General features: G+C 43.1%; 1 long non-coding RNA gene across 1 annotated transcript; it reads left to right on the top strand.

The window, feature by feature from the left end:
• The first annotated feature begins 1,394 nt into the window (after positions 1-1,394).
• Positions 1,395-2,092, top strand: LOC307268375. The gene is made up of 3 exons (XR_013845452.1): positions 1,395-1,649; positions 1,824-1,857; positions 2,021-2,092. It is a non-coding gene; the product is annotated as an uncharacterized lncRNA (long non-coding RNA).
• The last annotated feature ends 17,620 nt before the right edge of the window (positions 2,093-19,712 follow it).

Here is a 19,712-nt window from a genome sequence, read left to right as displayed (position 1 = left end):
CCAGTTGCCCGGCCCAGCAACATATGCAGTTGTGATGCTGCAGACATCACTGTTTGTACTGGGCGAGATATTATCCTGGTCACCATGAACGGTAAGCATACCGTCATTGAAGCATTGGGCTATGATTCTGCAACGACTACACACAGTATATTGAGAGAACCGAATTGAATTGGTGTTAAAATGTAGGACGTATTATATTCCCTTGTTTCCACAGGACGATATGATCTGTCCTTGCCTACAGCTACCTGCAGGTCCTGCTTAACGTCATGGACTCCTGGACTGAAAGACCTACAGGCCAGTGGTTACTGGCCTGGTAATGTGGTTTTTCAGACATTGTACGCTGTTGATGTCTTTAAGACATTCGAAGAGCTGAAAGTCACTGCACCAGGTTTATCCCGACAAGCATTTGTTAAAATGCTTGAGCAACGTTCTAGCACCTTTGGGCGCGTAAGTCATAGCATTTTCTTCAGAGAAAGTAGTCACCTACACTGGCTGTGCTATTAATTGTTCACATAATTGAATGTTATCTCCTTTTTAATAATAGGCAGGGAGTATTTCTGGTGACAGTCTACAGCGTAGCTTCTTGGAGTGGACATACTGTCGCAATGAGAAAGACAAACTACTCCACAAAAAACATTTCTCATGCCCAGCCTGCGCTGAGGATGTTGCAGCAATCTCCCTTGACGGAAACCGGAAGATGTATCGCTTCAGTAGGACTATAGGGTACTGCTGCTTATTAAATTACATTAATTTAAGTATAATGTATCATTGTATTTGGAAATTCCTGTGGCATGGAATCTGAATGTCTCCTTTGCAAATGTTTAGAGTGGGTGAAAATGCATTCTTCGACGGTGCATTTTTTGCAAAGGACAAGGATGTGGCAGACTTTGTGCAGCTTATCCGGAATCGAGTCCAACCTGTGAGTTGTATGTTTATTATAATCACAAAAATGTGGCTAACACAGTTGCACTTACATTATATTTGATCATACATTGTAGAAAATTACGCTTCCAGGTTAAACATGTGCTTGTTAAAACACAAAGTTGAAAAGTACCATTTTCAGAGAACCAAAAACATGCTGTATATTTCTCATTTGAGTTCGGTTAATTAGATGTTTTTTGATTTAGTTTTATTTCAGACATCCACATACAAAACAAAATGAAAAGCATGGAAATACAACAAATATGCCTGAAAAGGAGCAGGAAGAAGTATACACTTATTTAATCCTACCCCATGTTAGAAAGATGTTTAATAGTTAAGCTTTATTTTCAAACTGTTTATGTTACATGTTTTCAAAGGTATCTGGTAAAGGTGTCTGTGGGAAGTCACACTGGACAGCTGCACGAGAGACTGCCAAAAAGTCTGGGTCCAAAGTGGATGAAGAGGGTGTGGAGGTGGCTGTCTGTCGTCATGGCATTCTTTTTAAAGCCTTGAACATGTTTAGGGGAGAGATATTTGCATATCCTCTTTTCCTACAGAAGGAGCTTGCCATGGCCTATAAAATACAGTTCATTTGCACAGACATCATGTGCAAATACTATCCATACCTCCAGAAAGTGTGCGAGTCCTTTCCAGAACTTGTTCCACTCTTGCAAAATAGGCCATTCCTGTCCGTGATGCACGCCAAGGGTCACTCTGGTAAATGTGAGGTAATGTATCTATTCTAGATTACCTCCTACACTGTATATTGCTTGTTATGAATGTTGTTGGGGAAAGTTAATCTAATCAATCGCAATATGTAATCGATCACTTAAAAAGTATATTAACAAAGCAATTTTGGAGGTGATGTGGAAAATTCAAATTATGATCTTATTCCACCACAGGTGCAGTGGGGTGGACGCAATCAGGAAGGAGCAGGTTAGTTGTCCAGCATGCAGCTGAGATTGACTATAACTAAAGATTAAGCAAACCCTACCCGTAAAACATTTAAACATTTGAAAAGAGGTTTTACTGTGAACATTTAAATCACACATGCTGTTACATCTCAGTGTTTTTTTTTTATCATGTCTTCCAATGGCAGGTATGACAGTTGGCGAGGAGGTTGAGCAGGTGAATTCTTTTTTGTCACGTGTTGCACTGACGACAAAGTACATGACAAAATCCAGTAAGTAAATTAATGTTTCCTTCAACATGTAGTACATGATTTGTATGCCATTTCTACCATCATCTTTACATAATCTTGCTCAAATCAAGCTTTACAATTTTGAAGAATGAACGAAAGTCAAAATATTGAAGTTGAAAATCATCTACTACAACAGTTGTATTAGTAACCTTTTCTCCCCTGCACTGATAGCACGGACTGATATGATAACCATTCAAGCACGAGGCTGGAATGAAAGAAAGAAGAAAGACCTACACAAATACCTCTCTCAACGATATGTCAAGGTACCTTTTCTCTTTGGCATTTTGCATTCACTAACATTCCGTTACAGTACCATTCTTTGGAAAGGAGCTTACCCCTAAAGTGCATGAAGCTCTATTATGATGACCAAAAAAAAAAGAGTTAATTCTTGCATGCACGACGCAGGAGGAGCGGCATTAGTCGTGACCTGTGTCCGCCTGTGCAGGCACTTATTTCTGACACTTTTTCCTTGAAGCCTCGGATGGAGAACCAGGCTGACAGCCGCGCAACCTTAACACTTTACTGTCAAATACAGGGTTAGGAGTTAAAGTTATTGGGGGACGAGATCAGCAAATAAAGCTGGTCAAATAACTAAAGGAAGTCCCCCGCTCGGAATATTGAATTAACTTTTTTGAATTAAATAATCACTAACGCGTTTGCGGAAATAATATTAATCTCAAAAGGAATCTAGTTGTAGTCTTGCAATATGAGACCCCCTGTCTTTTCAAAATCTCACCCTGACTGAAAACTAATGACTAGTTGTCTTCAGGTGTGAGTTGATTGTCTTTAGATGTAAGAGGGTTTCAGTCTTTTACAAGTCTTTTAAAAGTCCTCTAGTGTAAGCCCAGCATTAATACTGTATGGATATGATGCATGACTTCCTAGTGAATTATGGCTAAAATATTATTCAGCTTAAAATAAAATAAATCACGGACCAAATATTTACCAATACATTACCAATTTATTCAAGAGTGTCATGAAAGGAAAAACTCCTAGTTGAAACACTTATATCAATTGCAGACACTGAAGAGGACTGAAGATGTGGTCAAAGAACTCGAGACGTTGAAGTCAGACTTGGAGTTGACTGATGAGGACATCCTGCAGTGGGTCAAAGATGTTCGGGAATGGGCTGCAGCAAGTATGAATTGCGCTAATATAGCTCAAAATAAATTGTGTGTACTAAAGTATTATTGACTTCTTTAATGTGATTTAAATGTGATTTTAAATGTGATTTTATTGACCAATCGACAGCTCCAACAAACATCACTCCACAAGATGCACCTGGGCTGCAGCGTGTCATGGAAAGCTTGGCCTTAAGCATCCAGCAAAAGAAACAAGAGAAATATCGTCAGAATGGTTTGTTCTGATCAGCTATTTTCTACATTGCTCTTGTGAACAACTGCTTGTGATTAACCAATGAGAAAATGGGTATAATTTTATGTTTTTTCTACTTTTATTTACTGCAGACAGCAACAAGGCCAGGCACCGCATTAGGTCAAAGATTCAGAAGGAAAAAAAACAACTTAATGAGGTCATCGGCTTTTACAACCTGCTTGTCCGAGAGGAAGAAGCTGTTCCTTCGATAGACATCATCCTGGCTGCAGAATGCCCATTATGGCCATGGGACAAGGGTATGGGCTTAACTTTTAGATTATCTTATTTACAATAAACTTCAACCCTATATGTATAATATTACCTTATCTTATGATACCCTTTCATGTAAAGCCTGAATCATATCCATTTATAAACAGAGTTTTTCCAGCAATATTTCAAAAAGACTTTTAGAATGTCAGCTGTGTCTGTGACACACTTGGCATTTTAGAGCTCTTTCTGAAACCTTGCTGGAAAAACTCTGTTTATAAATGGATATAGCCTGAATTATAACTTACGAGTTTCTTTCTCATTACAGAATCAGATATTCCTTTAAAAAGAAAAAAACAAGTGTTTGACAAAGTAAACCTTCTCCATCGCCTGAGGGAAGAGGATGGCCTTCTTCTTAAAGAAATGCAACAGCACTGGGAGTCACTTTGCCGTTACTCCAGGAAACTGAAGGAAGACATCACCAGTGACTTACTCGAAAACTGTAAGTATATATTTTATTTCATATTTGGGAATGGGAGTAGCAAATATTAAACTACATCCACATTTGATAATGTTAAACCATTATGGAAGTATATCAAATTAGGAATATTTTTAAGATTTATAAAAACTGCTTCAGTTATTTGAATGATTACAATTCAAATAACTGAACAAAAAACTTAAACTTTTTAAAAGTTGACAACAAGACTGAAGAAAGTAATATGCTTTATACATGTAATATGCTTTATACATGAAAAAGTTTTATACATGAAAAAGTAAGGCGGTTTCTGTTAATCAGGTCTTCCTCAAGGACACACTCCCGAGGCCGGTGATGGAATGCGGTGCATTTTGCAAGCAGAATTGCACATAATAAAAAGACATATGACAGAGGTGCAGTCCGCCTACAAGACCATTGTTGCGACGGAAAATGTCTTGCACGAAGAGGAAATGGAGGAAGAGGAGGAGGAAGAGTCTTTCGAAGGTGCCATGGACTCTCTCTTTCAAAGGTTTTTTTATTAAATGTTAGTAACAACGGAATTGTAACACAGCGAGTACAAATTTTTTTCCCCTTTTTCTCCCGAAGGTGCCATGGACTCTGATACTACCACTGATGATGAGATATGAGGCCGGCCGATTAAAGAACATTCCAACCAGTAGTTCTGATGGATCCAGTGTGGCCAACTGTTCCATTCTGTGCTGTAGAACTGATGACACATCACCCCCGTTCTTGCGTCGCACCACTGGCTTCCGGTTCATGTCAGATCCGACTTTAAGGTGCTGCTATTGACCTATAAGGCATTAAATGGGCTTACACCTTCATATTTGTCTGACCTAGTTGCGCGATATGCCCCATCACGGGCACTACGGTCTACGACTGCAGAGCTCCTGTCTGTCCCCACAGTTAAGAAAGCTGCCGGCAGCAGGGCTTTCTCGTATCGAGCTCCTTCGTTATGGAACACACTCCTGATAGAGATCAGACATTCTGAGTCTATCGAGGTGTTCAAGTCTAAACTTAAGACGTATCTCTTTGAATTAACCTTTGGTTAGCGCTCGTCCACCTCTCTGCTGGCGCGGGGTCGGTGGCGGGTCACCCTGTCTGGGGTCGGTTCTCTGGCCTCTGCTGGGGGGGAGTTTGCTCTGGGGTAGGTACCGGTCTTGGGCTGTTCCGGTGGGCTGCCCTGGCCGCTCGGGCTGGGGCAAATTGGCGTCTGACCGTGGGCACCGCTGCTGGGGGGTGGGACCTTGCCTTGCCTTCGGACAGGCGGTTGCGGCGTCCTCTGGGGCTTGGCCCCCAGCTGCCCCCCAGCACCCCGCCCCCAGAGAGCACGGCCCAGTGCGGCACTAGTCCCGAGGAGGACCGGGGCCGTAGATAGAGAATAGGGAAATAGCCAAATGCACCGCTGCCACGAGGAGCAACCACAGCCGAAACCTCCGGAGGGGCGGCCCGTACAGCCTGTCACTACACGATCTGAGGAGCCTGCACGATATGAGGTGCGCGTGCGCAAAATGGCCGCCATCGTTGACAGCCCACTTAGCTGAAAGTGTTTTGGAGAGCCACAGACTGCACTAAAAACAGACTGTAACTCGCTCAATTCTGAACCGATTTTCATGAAATTTAGTTTGTTATGAAGATAGAACAGTTAATCATGCTACTGATTACGTGTTGGAATTAAATTCAGTTTAGGGGCCGCTGACCCACGGACTTTGTGTGTGTGTGTTTGTGTTCACGGGGAACTTGAGGAGGGGGCGGGGGTGAGGACGCTGACGTGCGTTGCCTTGGCGAATGCGGGCTTTCCAAGATGGCGGCCGTTCTGCGCATGCGGTCCTCAAATCGTGTAGTGACACAGCCCACACGGACCGGCCGTGCCCAGCCCATGTCGGCTGACGGGGCTGGGGGTGGGGCACTGGGGCGGTGGCGCTGCCTGCCGCTGTCGTTGGTGTGCTCTGGGCTGGGGGTGGCCGGGGGGGTGGTGGTGTCGGGGGGCGTGCTCAGGCGTCTGCAGTTGCGCCGTGCTATTGCCTGACTGGACCGTTGGGTAGGGTGGAAATGGGGCATCGGGTGCAGATTGTGTAATTGTTGCACTGGTAGGTGGGCACTGCGATGTTTTTAATCGTTTGACGCGGGTTGCTTTTGACCGCCTCGGGAGATACTAGATTGTCATAGGGCGTTTTAACTGTTTTTAACTGCTTTTAAACTGTTTTTAACTGTTTTTAAACTGTTTTAATCATTTATCCGTGCCTGGCGGTCCGCTCTGTGGCGTCACCGTTGGCGTCTGTGTTTCGCGGCCTGGCATCGGTGTTCTTCCGGCCGGTCCTAGCTCTGGGTGTGCCAATGGCGGCGGCGGATGCGTCGCGCCCTTTGTGCCTGGCACCTCTGGCCTTGTCTCATGGGCTGGGCATGGCCGGTCCGGCGGGCCCGTGTGGGCTGTGTCACTACACGATTTGAGGGGCCTGCACGATATGAGGACCGCATGCGCAGAACGGCCGCCATCTTGGAAAGCCCGCAGTCGCCTAGGCAACGCACGTCAGCGTCCTCCCCCCTGCCCCCTCCTCAAGTTCCCCGTGAACACAAACACACACACACAAAGTCCGTGGGTCAGCGGCCCCTTAACTGAATTTAATTCCAACACGTAATCAGTAGCATGATTAACTGTTCTATCTTCATAACAAACTAAATTTCATGAAAATCGGTTCAGAATTGAGCGAGTTACAGTCTGTTTTTAGTGCAGTCTGTGGCTCTCCAAAACACTTTCAGCTAAGTGGGCTGTCAACGATGGCGGCCATTTTGCGCACGCGCACCTCATATCGTGCAGGCTCCTCAGATCGTGTAGTGACAGGCTGTACGGGCCGCCCCTCCGGGGGTTTCGGCTGTGGTTGCTCCTCGTGGCAGCGGTGCATTTGGCTATTTCCCTATTCTCTATCTACGGCCCCGGTCCTCCTCGGGACTAGTGCCGCACTGGGCCGTGCTCTCTGGGGGCGGGGTGCTGGGGGGCAGCTGGGGGCCAAGCCCCGGAGGCCACCGCAACCGCCTGTCCGGAGGCAAGGCAAGGTCCCACCCCCCAGCAGCGGTGCCCACGGTCAGACGCCAATTTGCCCCAGCCCGAGTGGCCAGGGCAGCCCACCGGAACAGCCCAAGACCGGTACCTACCCCAGAGCAAACTCCCCCCCAGCAGAGGCCAGAGAACCGACCCCAGACAGGGTGACCCGCCACCGACCCCGCGCCAGCAGAGAGGTGGACGAGCGCTAACCAAAGGTTAATTCAAAGAGATACGTCTTAAGTTTAGACTTGAACACCTCGATAGACTCAGAATGTCTGATCTCTATCAGGAGTGTGTTCCATAACGAAGGAGCTCGATACGAGAAAGCCCTGCTGCCGGCAGCTTTCTTAACTCTGGGGACAGACAGGAGCTCTGCAGTCGTAGACCGTAGTGCCCGTGATGGGGCATATCGCGCAACTAGGTCAGACAAATATGAATTGTTTACCATTGTTATAGCGTTATTATTAACAGCCTGAGGAGCTGCCTCGGTCTCGGTTTGTCTGGGCCTGAGTACCGGTTGTCCTCCCACTGAAAAATTGTCCTGCCGACGCTAATTGCATAACTGATACCATTTCTCTGACATTTGTTCTCCTCTGTCTATCTTCCATGATTGGCTGAGCGTTGCCCCGGGGGTTCTCTCCCTCTGTCTACCAAGCACTCTCCATGCTACTCGACTGACTCTGAGTTCTGTGCGGAATCAGCCGTCCTAGGAACGGATGCTCCCCGCCTGCTATTGCCTCACATCAGCATTGATTCACCGTCCATCAGGATAGTACTCTTTCTACTCGCTTGCTTGTTCAATCTTTAAATTCATTTTTGCTTTGCTCACTGGTTGCCTGTCTCTCCTCTTCCAGTTTTCCCTGGTGGTGACGAGACGGTGTGGATCTGGTCCCCCCCCGGTAACATCTGAGAATGGACCATCAACGTGAAAGATGTTGCAGTGGTTAAGGACGCCACCTGGAGACGTGGGATGTAATCCCGGCGCTGGAAACCTTAGTTTTCCCTGGTGGAGACGAGACGGTGTGGATCCTCTGGCAGCATCTGAAGTCTTCCTGCATCCACACTATTCGCACTTTACTTAGTATTACCATGTAATCACCTGGTCAATGATCAAATTCCTTCGTGATTTTCTCTACTTATGACATCTATTGCAGTATGTCCGTCCTGGGAGAGGGATCCCTTACTCTGTCGACTCTCCCTGAGATTTCTTCAATTTTATTTTTATTCCCGTTAAAGGGTTTTTACTGGGAGTTTTTTCTCAGCCGAGCTAAGGGTGTAAGGGCAGGGTATCATATTGTATCATATATCATATTGTATGAAATGTAAAGCCCACTGAGACAAATGTGTTTGTGTTTTTGGGCTATACAAATAAAACTGATTTGATTTGACGCTTCCAACATGGATTCCTCCATAAGACTTACCCTCTCAATGTACAAAATGTAATATTAATATTTGTAATTCTCCGCTCAGGAGGATAATTCAGATTATTGGCAGAGATGATTTTACACCAATGAGGACATATTTATGAATGAGGATATTGATTTTAGCTAATAAATTACTTAAAACGTTACAGTGTCCCCTTAACCCTGTTGGGAACAACAAAGTATTTCTCACAGACTCGCATAAATATTGTTGTTTCAATAAATCATTGTACAAATAATCAATTGAATCTTTTTTCCTCCTACCATTTTTTTCCTCCTAGCATTCTTGATATCTTTACTCGTAAACCCAATGTATTGCTGAAGATTGACGTGTATTCCACCTCAACCTTATTTTCCAGAAGGTTTGCAAGTGTAGGCCTACATCCTTTAGCGTCAGTCAATATCATAACATACAGTTGATATACCAATATGTTAAGAAATAGAGTAACAGAAAGCATAAACCTGATCCATTCCTCATCCCCACGGATCCTTCGTTAAATCTAGTCTACTGCACATTGCATCTTATTAAATGAGCGATTCATCTTGTTTATTATTTTATGGTCACTTATGAATAGAAATGTACATTTCATTGTCAAAACAAATCTCATTGAGGTCCACCTCACACCTTGGGTGTCATTACCTCGGCGGCACTCGTGGAGGCGCTGTTTAGTCTGGCGCCAGGCTATGATATATATATTGGTAAGTTTGTGAATGATTGTAACTTGGGAGGCTTCGGGTTTGACTATTTCCTTTGCAAGAACAAGAATTAAAAATTAAGAATAGTGTCAAAATAGTGTCTTGTCAGTCCAATCCAGTGTCTCGTGTCAGCTGTGTACCTGTCAAACCTTACTTGTGGTGACGTCATGTGCCAGCGTCGTTATGGCAACGCGTGCCGTCGGCTTTCACAGTTAAATAAGTGAAATACTTTAGCGAACTCTTAAGGTGATTAAGCTTCATCTGAGCGTTTTTATTTTTTGCAAGACATTTGTTTACAAAGTCCCAAGAATAACAAGAATGCAGAAGTTAGGCATCAATAATAAATTCAAAAGTAAAAGTAATCTGGTCATTAAAATGTCACACAACTCGATCACAACCACTCGTTTTTCAAGGCACATTAAGGAGATAGCATATAATTATATAATGTAAAAAATAATTAGAAGCACATATTTTACATAGGCCTATACAAATATCTAAAAACAACAACAAAACAGTAACTCATCCGAGCGTCAGTAAGCCTATATCGTTGTGTACTTCCGGGTTTGAAAAGGTCGTAAAATGAGTATTTAAAAAAGTAGCCTAGATAGATTTAACACCCAAATCACAATTTATTATCTAGGCTACGTCCCCATGCTGCTGTGGTAATAAAAATGGGTTGGGAAGCATGAAAAAGTCGTCTTTTATGTGTGTATCAGATAGCCTACGTAGGCTAATATATGACACATTTGTGTCACCATGGCAACGCGTGGGCATTACGGTGAAACGTCGGTTCACAACATTGTATGACGTCGATTCAGAACATTTTGCTGGCAGGACCGAGCTATATCCGCGTAACATCTAAACTAAAGCTAATATGCATTCGCTGAATCAAGATTGTGAACATAAAGTACACATTTCTCGCTAAAAGTGTTATCAAAAAACCTTAAGATACAAAAACGGCCGTAAAATTCAGCTTTTTAGACGGCCTGCCGCCATCTTTCTTCTGTGCTGAAAGTGAAAACTTGAAAGTCACGTGGTGCGGGCGCAGTGTCCACTGTTTACAATGGGACGTTGATTCAGAACGTCGAAACGTTGTTTGACCTACGTAATCGTGGGTTTGCGGAAGAGTATTCTGAGAACGTTTTCCTCTGGAGACTGGGTTGCACACACACACACTCACTCACTCACTCACTCTCTCTCACACACACACACACACACACACACACACACACACACACACTAACTGACTCACTCACTCACTCACTCACTCACTCACACACACACTAACTCACACACACACACACACACACACACACACACACACACACAATGGTCCTAACTCTTATTATTGTGGCCTCTTTCGAACACATTCCCAACGAAAAACTGAACAATATGAGTTTCACAATGGTAGAATGTATTGCAGGGCTATTGCATTGGGTTACACTATACTGTTGGATGGTGTTATTGTGTTGTAACTGCAGACTAATGGCTGTCTACCTGTTCAACTGTTAGCCCATCAGATATCTAAAAAAAATACATAAATTGTGTGTGTGTGTCTGTGTGTGTGTGTGTGTGTGCGTGTGTCTGTGTGTGTGTCTGTGTGTGTGCGTGTGTGCGTGTGTGTGTGTGTGTGTGTGCGTTCTTGTGGTTAGAATTGATAGGAATATGCTTCTACGCTGTCTTATTACGTCAGGACTTTTAAGATCAAAGTTGCAGTTGTTTCAAGTTATTTTATGAAGGTGAATTTGTGTATTTCTTACTGTGTGTATCGTTATCGTTGGTGTTGTTGTTGTTTTGATGTCTTGTCTGTAATTATTACCTTTATTTCTACAGGTAAATCCCATTGAGACTGAAGACTCTTTTACAAGGGAGACCTGTTTTCCTTTCCCACGTTACCATTCACACACACATTCATACACTGATAGCAGCAGCTAACTATCGACATTCACACGAGGCAAGGTGGGTGAAGTGTCTTGCCCAAGGACACAACAACTATGACACAGATGGCAGGGCAGGGAATCGAACCTCCAACCCTTTGATCATCGGCCGACCCGCTCTACCAACTGAGCCACAGTCGCCTGTAAGTTTATCTTGCCGACCGACTTGTTACTTGAAATTCTAACTCCATTGTGCATTTGTTTGCGTGTCTGATGAAGAGTATTCCATGTGCACTCAAAGTATCCACAGTAAATTCTGAAATGCGTAACACAGCACACAGACAGACAAAACAGACAGACAAAACAGACAGACAGACACACAGACACACAGACAGGCACACAGACAGACAGACAGACAGACAGACAGACAGACAGACAGACAGACAGACACACAGACAGGCACACAGACAGACAAAACAGACAGACATACAGACAGACAGACAGACAGACAGACAGACAGACAGACAGACAGACAGACAGACAGACAGACAGGCACACAGACAGACAGACAGACAGGCAGACAGACAGGCACTCACACACACACACACACTCTCTCTCTATAATAGACACAGTAGACTATGTATCTACATTGACACAGTATGGACCTCAATTTCTGATCATTTAAAAAAATACAAGAACATAATAGAAGAAAAAATGATTGTAAGGCCTTTTATTTCAATATTACTTTAAATGTGCTTTTTTTTAATATTTTTTGTTATAAAAAAAACGGACGGACGGACAGACACACACACACACACACACACACACAAACACACACACACACACACACACACACACACACACACACACACACACACACACACACACACACACAGCTAATATCAACCACTTCATCAGACTAATCCAGGGTCTTAAATGTAATTGTGTCTGTCTGCTCTGTGTACATATTATCTCAACGTTATCAGTCAACATTAAAGACTCGCTCATTACCAGTGCCATTAGAATATTATAATAAGCGTAACCGTAGCGATCCGTGGATAGACAGTGTTTGATTATAGCCAGCTCCGCCCATGCACACACACGCACTCACACACACACACACACACACTCGCTCGCGCGCACGCTTGCACTCACTCACTCACTCACACTCACTCACTCACTCACTCACACACACACACACACACACACACACACACACACACACACACACACACACACACACACACACACTCACTCACTCACTCACTCACTCACTCACTCACTCACTCACTCACTCACTCACTCACTCACTCACTCACTCACTCACTCACTCACTCACACACACACACACACACACACACACACACACACACACACACACACACACACACACACACACACACACACACACACACACACTGATACATCCGTCCTCTGTGATATACCCATAATGCATTGGGCTTTTATTAGGCCTTTGTGTAACGAGCTAAAGCCTACAGCCAGGTAGAACAAAGCTCATGAAAATGACTGTGGACATCAAACAATCAAAAGAGTGTGTGGAATTAAAAATATACACACACACACACCACACACACACGCACACACACACACACACACACACACATGCATACACACACACACACACACACACACACACACACACACACACACACACACACACACACACACACACATATACACATGCATACACACACACACACACACACTCACTCTCTCTGATAAGGCACTCAAAGGTTTAACTGAAGTTGACCGCTACAAAGAGGCTAATAACAATATGTTTGGAGTGATGCCCTTGATAGCCATTGTTGTGTCCTTTGGTTATATTAGTGCCCGTTCGTGACTAGCCCATCCACATCTATTCACACATTACAGTGGCAAAGATATATTTGCACTATATTCATTTTTTTTTTTTTTGGCATTTTTTTTTATGCTTTATTGATAGTGTAGAGACAGAGTTGAAATGGGGCAGAGAGAGGGGAGTGACATGCAGAGAACGACCGCGGGCTGGAATCAAACCCGGGTCCGCTGCTGGCCGAGGCCCATGGGGGGGGGGGACGCCCTACCAACTGTAGTTAGGTTTGCTTGGGCGGGTTTTTACGCAATTTTCTACAGAACGGCTGGTCCTAACAACTTGAAACTCGGCACTGATCGCCTTCTTTTGTCTGTCTGTCTGTCTGTCTGTCTGTCTGTCTGTCTGTCTGTCTGTCTGTCTGTCCGTCTGTCTGTCACCTTCTTTTATAGTGAGATGGTCAAACTATTGATTTCACAGTGCGTCATTTTACATTCTGTGAAATGACTTAAAGGTGCAGTGTGTAATATGACATCATCAAGAAAGTTCTACAAAGTTCTAGAATGCAACGCTCCCTGGTTAACCCCACCCCTTTAGAATAATAACAGAAGCTACAGTGGCCTTCAAGGACAAGAACAATTCTAAATTTTAAACAATGCACTTGATGACATTCCAACTATGACACTTTCAAGATGGCGGCACTTGGCCTTGGTCCAAAATATGCAGAAATATGGACATATATGAGACTCTTTCTAAGGGAAAAAAATATAATTTAAAACATTTTTTTCAGCCATTATGCACTAAATTAAATGTACTTATGGATATTATAATTACTTTCTACAAAATCTGCTAGGAAATAAAACCCAACATTCTACACACTGCAGGTTTAAAGTGTATTTGAATTGAGTTAATCCAATTGAAATGTTACCCTGCTAGAAGCAAAACTAGCAATTCCATCGGCGGGTTTGAAAAAACATGTTTTTGTTTAAACGATTGCGACACAGACAGACAGACAGACAGACAGACAGACAGACAGACAGACAGACAGACAGATGGATGGATGGATGGATGGACGGACGGACGGACGGACGGACGGACGGACGGACGGACGGACGGACGGACGGACGGACGGACGGACGGACGGACGGACAGACAGACAGACAGACAGACAGACAGACAGACAGACAGACAGACATAGATAGATAGATAGATACCTAGATAGATAAAAACTTAATTGATCCCGAAGGAAGTTGACATCTAATGTTTACATGAATGATGACTGATTCATTGATCTCGTTAGTTTCGACACTGTGTTGCATTTGCTTTGACATAGGACTACAACAACCCTCGTCTGGCCCTATAGTCTGTACCATGTCTCTCCACACCTTTACAATTCAAAGGGCCATGCAGCCATGATAAGCGGACCAGGGATAGTGGTATTCTACACACACACACATGGTCGGCTTCGATGCACCGAATCTGTAGAATTATTGATTTTTTTTTCACTTTAGTTTCTAACGGCGTTTAGAGTACATGTTTTGAGGATTTGAACAGAATTCTTAAAGCTTATTCTCAAAGCCTAGAGATCAAAGAATCCTGGTTTCTATCACAATGGAACAATGAGTGTGAACAGATGAGGGGAAGAGTTGAGGGGGGGACATTTTAAGGCAAGGCAAGGAAAGGCAAGTTTATTTATATAGCACAATTCATACACAAGGCCATTAGGTGAGACACTGCAAGATTCAAGATGGTTTTATTGTCATATGCCCAATAATTACAGAGCAGTCGCTGGCAATTCAATTATTTAGTCTTGGGCTCCTCCAACACAGCACAATATACACAGAAAAAGTATAAGAGGAACACAAGTATAGAGGTGAATGGACTAACATGTTTATCCTATAGATATCATCATGACACTTTGCTAGGTTATTATTTCGGGGGCGACTGTGGCTCAGTTGGTAGAGCGGGTTGGCCGATGATCGAAGGGTTGGAGGTTCAATCCCCGCCCTGCCACCTGTGTCATAGTTGTTGTGTCCTTGGGCAAGACACTTAACCCACCTTGCCTTGTGTGAATGTCGATAGTTAGCTGCTGCTATCGGTGTATGAATGTGTGTGTGAATGGTAACGTGGAAAGGAAAACAGGTCTCCCTTGTAAAAGAGTTTTCAGTCTCAATGGGATTTACCTGTATAAATAAAGGTAAAAAAAAAAATAATAATTACATTCAAATAATATTTTTTTTGCATTACATTTTTTTCAGATTTTTTTTTTTTTTTACTTTATTTTTATTTTTCATTTTATTTTTAAAGAACACAAACACACAACTGAACAAGTGAACACACAAACACAAGACACTACACAATACACAGCTACCATGGCATAGTTTACTTTACAGGTTTCTTAGGACATTGTTTAAACTATAGATTGTAGATTTTTGTACTAATCACACACTTCGCACCCATAAGGAGCGGAGTGTGAGAGTAGCATTTTTTTAACCTGTCTTTCCCTGATGTTCTCTTTATCCTTCCTACTTTAAGGGGGCGCAGCGCACGCTAGACGACTCTTCAGTGTATCCCCCCCTGTCTCCCATGTTTAGTTATTGTCACTCAATGTCTCTTGGCGGGGTATAACTGTAAACAAAATTTTGTTGTTTTGGTACAATGACAAATAAAGTATCTTGAATCTTGAATCTTGAATCTTGAGATAATTTTTCCAGAAAAACTAATTGTGGGTATATTTGCATCTCTGTGAAAACTTCAAATTTGCATGTTGGATAAAGCAAGAGTTACAATGTAGAGCTGCATACAATCACCCATGTCTGTTTTCAGTGTGGGTGCCCTGATGAAATCTTGGGAAACATGCACCTCGTTGAGTCATACACAAAGCAACTAGTTTCGCCTTAAATTGGTCGGTTGGTTATTCTCCAGGCTTTGTATCATTTCAGTTCATATCATCACCTCTCTGACCATGACAGCTGCACCTTTTGCATTAAAGGTGCAGTCAGTGATTCTTGGAGAATGCGTGTTGTCAAAATCAGTGAATATCTCCTTATGATCCACCACCTTCCTACCTAAAAAAATGTTTTGGTATTAATACACAGCCTAGGCTCTGTAAATGGGTATGTCAACAAAGGGGGCTCACCGTAGATAGCAACACATCCGATTACAGAGCCTAGGCTATGTATTAACACTGGATTTTTTTCTTTCAACACACACACAGTAAATATAGGTAGTGGATTGTGAGGAGGAAAACATTTATGTGGACGAAAAGCGTTGTCCAGAATAGATGATGCCAGCTTTCGAAATAGCCTCACAAAAGTATCTACCGTGGGTACAAGAGATCTCTTCACTGAATGAACAATTGTATATTTTTTTGAATGCCTTTTTAAAAACTATAGTTGTTGCACTAATAAATCAGACATATTTCTACGGCTCTACTTGTCTTTTATACAGTATGAGCCAATGTTTCATTTAAGAAGTCTACTTTGTTTTAACACTTTTTTTTTGATTTTTTTGTTCAAAGAACACACACAGACAGAACTGAAAAAGTGAACACAAAAGACAAAAGACAATACAAAACATACAACCAACATGTCATACTCTACTTTACAGGTTTTGTAAGGACTAACAAGTCTACATTGATTCATGTGTCCTAATATAAAACGCCTGCCCTTTTGTGTTAAAAAAAGTATTCTCTAGACCAGACAGACAGACAGACAGACAGACAGACAGACAGACAGACAGACAGACAGAGAGACATACAGACAGACAGACAGACAGACAGACAGACAGACAGACAGACAGACAGACAGACAGACAGACATAATAACAGGTTATCTTTGGTTTTCTATTGTATGCCTACCAGCTGACTTGTACCACACTTTTACTGTAGAAAAGCTAACAGCACTTTACAATGGGTAATGGTTAGTTTGGTTCCCTAGAATGAGGGCTGTTATGCATTCACCTCTTCCCCTGGAGAATCATAGAGAGAGAGAGAGAGAGAGAGAGAGAGAGAGAGAGAGAGAGAGAGAGAGAGAGAGAGAGAGAGGGAGAGAAAGAGAGAGGGGGGGGGGGAAAGAGAGAGAGAAGGAGAGAGAGGAAGAAAGAGAGAGAGGGGGAGAGAAAGACAGATGTAGAGAGAGAGAGAGAGAGAAAGGTAGAGAGAGGGAGAGAGAAAGGTAGAGAGAGACAGAGGGGTAAAGAAAGAGAGAGGTAGAGGTCACGAGAACAGCACATAAAGAGGTTGTGAGTGTCCCCATTACCTATTCAAGGGTTTTGTGTATTTCTATGTAAGAGTCTTTGAAATAGGCAGTGACATTGTGCCACCATTTCGCCGGCCTAGACATTGTGTAGCTTGTGTGTATTGTTAAATAGACCAGACACTATAGCTGCTATGGACAAGGCTTTTTTGATGTCATGATATTTCAATTTTCAGAACTCGGCCATTTTTAAACTTAACTTTTATAAGATAATGTTTCTATATTAGGTCAAGTCTTCTTACTTTTTAAAGGTGCTACGAGGAACTTTTAAATATTTCTGAAACAGTCCAATGTTTTCCTCTGATGATCATAAATGACAGTGCAAAGAATGTTATTTGTATATTGTTTTCTTAATGCCTTTGTCATGGGTTTACGCTCACCCAGGAACAACAGCTGACGTGGTACAAACACTACTGCTTTTGTCCAAAGGGGGAGCAAGAATCAACACAAACTGAAAGTTCCTCTGAGCACCTTTAAATGAACTATCATGAGTCTGTTTTTTTTTTTTTTTTTTAAGATATTTTTTGGGCATTTTTATGCTTTATTTGATAGTGCAGAGAGACAGAGGTGAAATGGGGCAGAGAGGGGAGTGACATGCAGAGAACGACCGCGGGTGGGAATGGAACCCGGGTCTGCTGCTGGGCCCGGCCCGGGAGGGGGACGCCTTACCAACTGAGCTAAAGGCGCCCCCTGTGAGTCTGATCTTTAAGGCCAATAACTTGCAATGGCCTCGTCCGACCAGTGATATGAAAAGTGATGGAAAAAATTAAGAGACCAGTGTGGATTTTTCTTCAATCTTCATCTCTACATTACTTATTGAAAATGCTTTTAATCACAATATTTTGTGGGGAATTTGGTAGAAATGTTGTCAGTAGTTTATAGTATAAAACCAAAATGTTCATTCTACTCAAACATATGCCTATAAGTAGTAAAACGAGAGACACTGAACATTTGGAGTGGTCTCCTATTTTTTCCAGAGCTGTCCATGTTGAGTATGTAGGCGGGAGGACGTTAGTAGGCCGTTTTGAACACTGCCCAAGTCTTGCTGGGAAGCTGGGTCTCATTAAAAAATATATACTCCCCCTCTATTTCCACACAATAGTTCAGGTAAAGGTCTATTTGATTTTTTGGAGGGATTGAATTCAAGCATCTCCAATCAGTACAGCTTGTTTTTCGAAGACCAAAAACAGGAGTTATACACTTTCCCTGCGTTCCAAATCACATACTCTTTCTTTTTACTACACTACATACTAAAGTACAGAAGAGCTTTAGGGCCACAGCAACCTGGTATCACGCCGAGGCGTCTAATAGACACGCATGGACCGGCGTCTAACTCACACGCCTTGCCTGACCAGGGCGTCTCTATTACACGCGCACCTCCCGCCGTCTAAATGAATGGAGGAATAGTCTAAATGAACGGAGGAATAGCACCAACAGGGGCCGACATGTTGTCCCAGGAATAGCACCACATGTTCCCCCAGCATTTCAATACTATCTAGCTGCAGCCCCCTCGGTGGTTAGGGTTAGGGCAAGGGGACAGGGAGAGGTTATAATATAGACAAAAACAACCGCGGCCGCCATTTTGACTACGGGCGGCCGCGACAGCGGCCGCCATCTTGACTACAGAGGTGCGCGTGTAATAGAGACGCCCTGGTCAGGCAAGGCGTGTGAGTTAGACGCCGGTCCATGCGTGTGTATCTCACGCCTCGGCGTGAGATCGGGTTGGCCACAGACAGGAGAGAAAACAAATCAGATAAGGAACTTTTTTTTTTTTCATTATGTCAAGAAATGTCAAGAATAAAGACGAATACTCCAAAATGGTATTAGAGTTAGTGGGGCATTTATGTATTTTCAGCATACTACAATTGAGATGTAATGGGACATCCTAAATCTATTCCTGGCATATTAAACAGTATGGAAGTATGGGGATTGGAAGACATGGTTTATTAGCTACTTTCCCCCAAAAAAACAACAAAGACATATTCTTTATTGGGTCGTTAACGAAAAGCATGTTAAGGTAATAGGTTACGGTATTATTATTCCACGGTTGTAAAAAACCAACACTGCAGTGAATGGTTGTACTTTCAGTCGCAGCTAAATATGCAATTCCTCATTTAGTGTGTGTGTGTGTGTGTGTGTGTGTGTGTGTGTGTGTGTGTGTGTGTGAGAGAGCGATAGTACATCCAGTCGAAGCTAAATATGCAATTTCAAATTGTGTCTCGACTCAATAAAAGTGTGTGTTTCTGTGTGTTCATTCACCCTTCATCTCCAATAGCCAGGTTGTAACATAGCAGCGTTTTAATCATGTATTTATTCATACTGAGAGCCTTTTGTCTGTGTGTGTGTGTGTGTGTGTGTGTGTGTGTGTGTGTGTGTGTGTGTGTGTGTGTGTTGTCCTGGCTTCTTGATTGAT

Source organism: Ammodytes marinus, assembly GCF_949987685.1.
Source record: "Ammodytes marinus genome assembly, chromosome: 22".
NCBI lineage: Eukaryota > Metazoa > Chordata > Actinopteri > Uranoscopiformes > Ammodytidae > Ammodytes > Ammodytes marinus.
The sequence above is the reverse complement of the archived record's forward strand: the minus strand, read 5'-3'. Positions and strand labels throughout refer to the sequence as shown.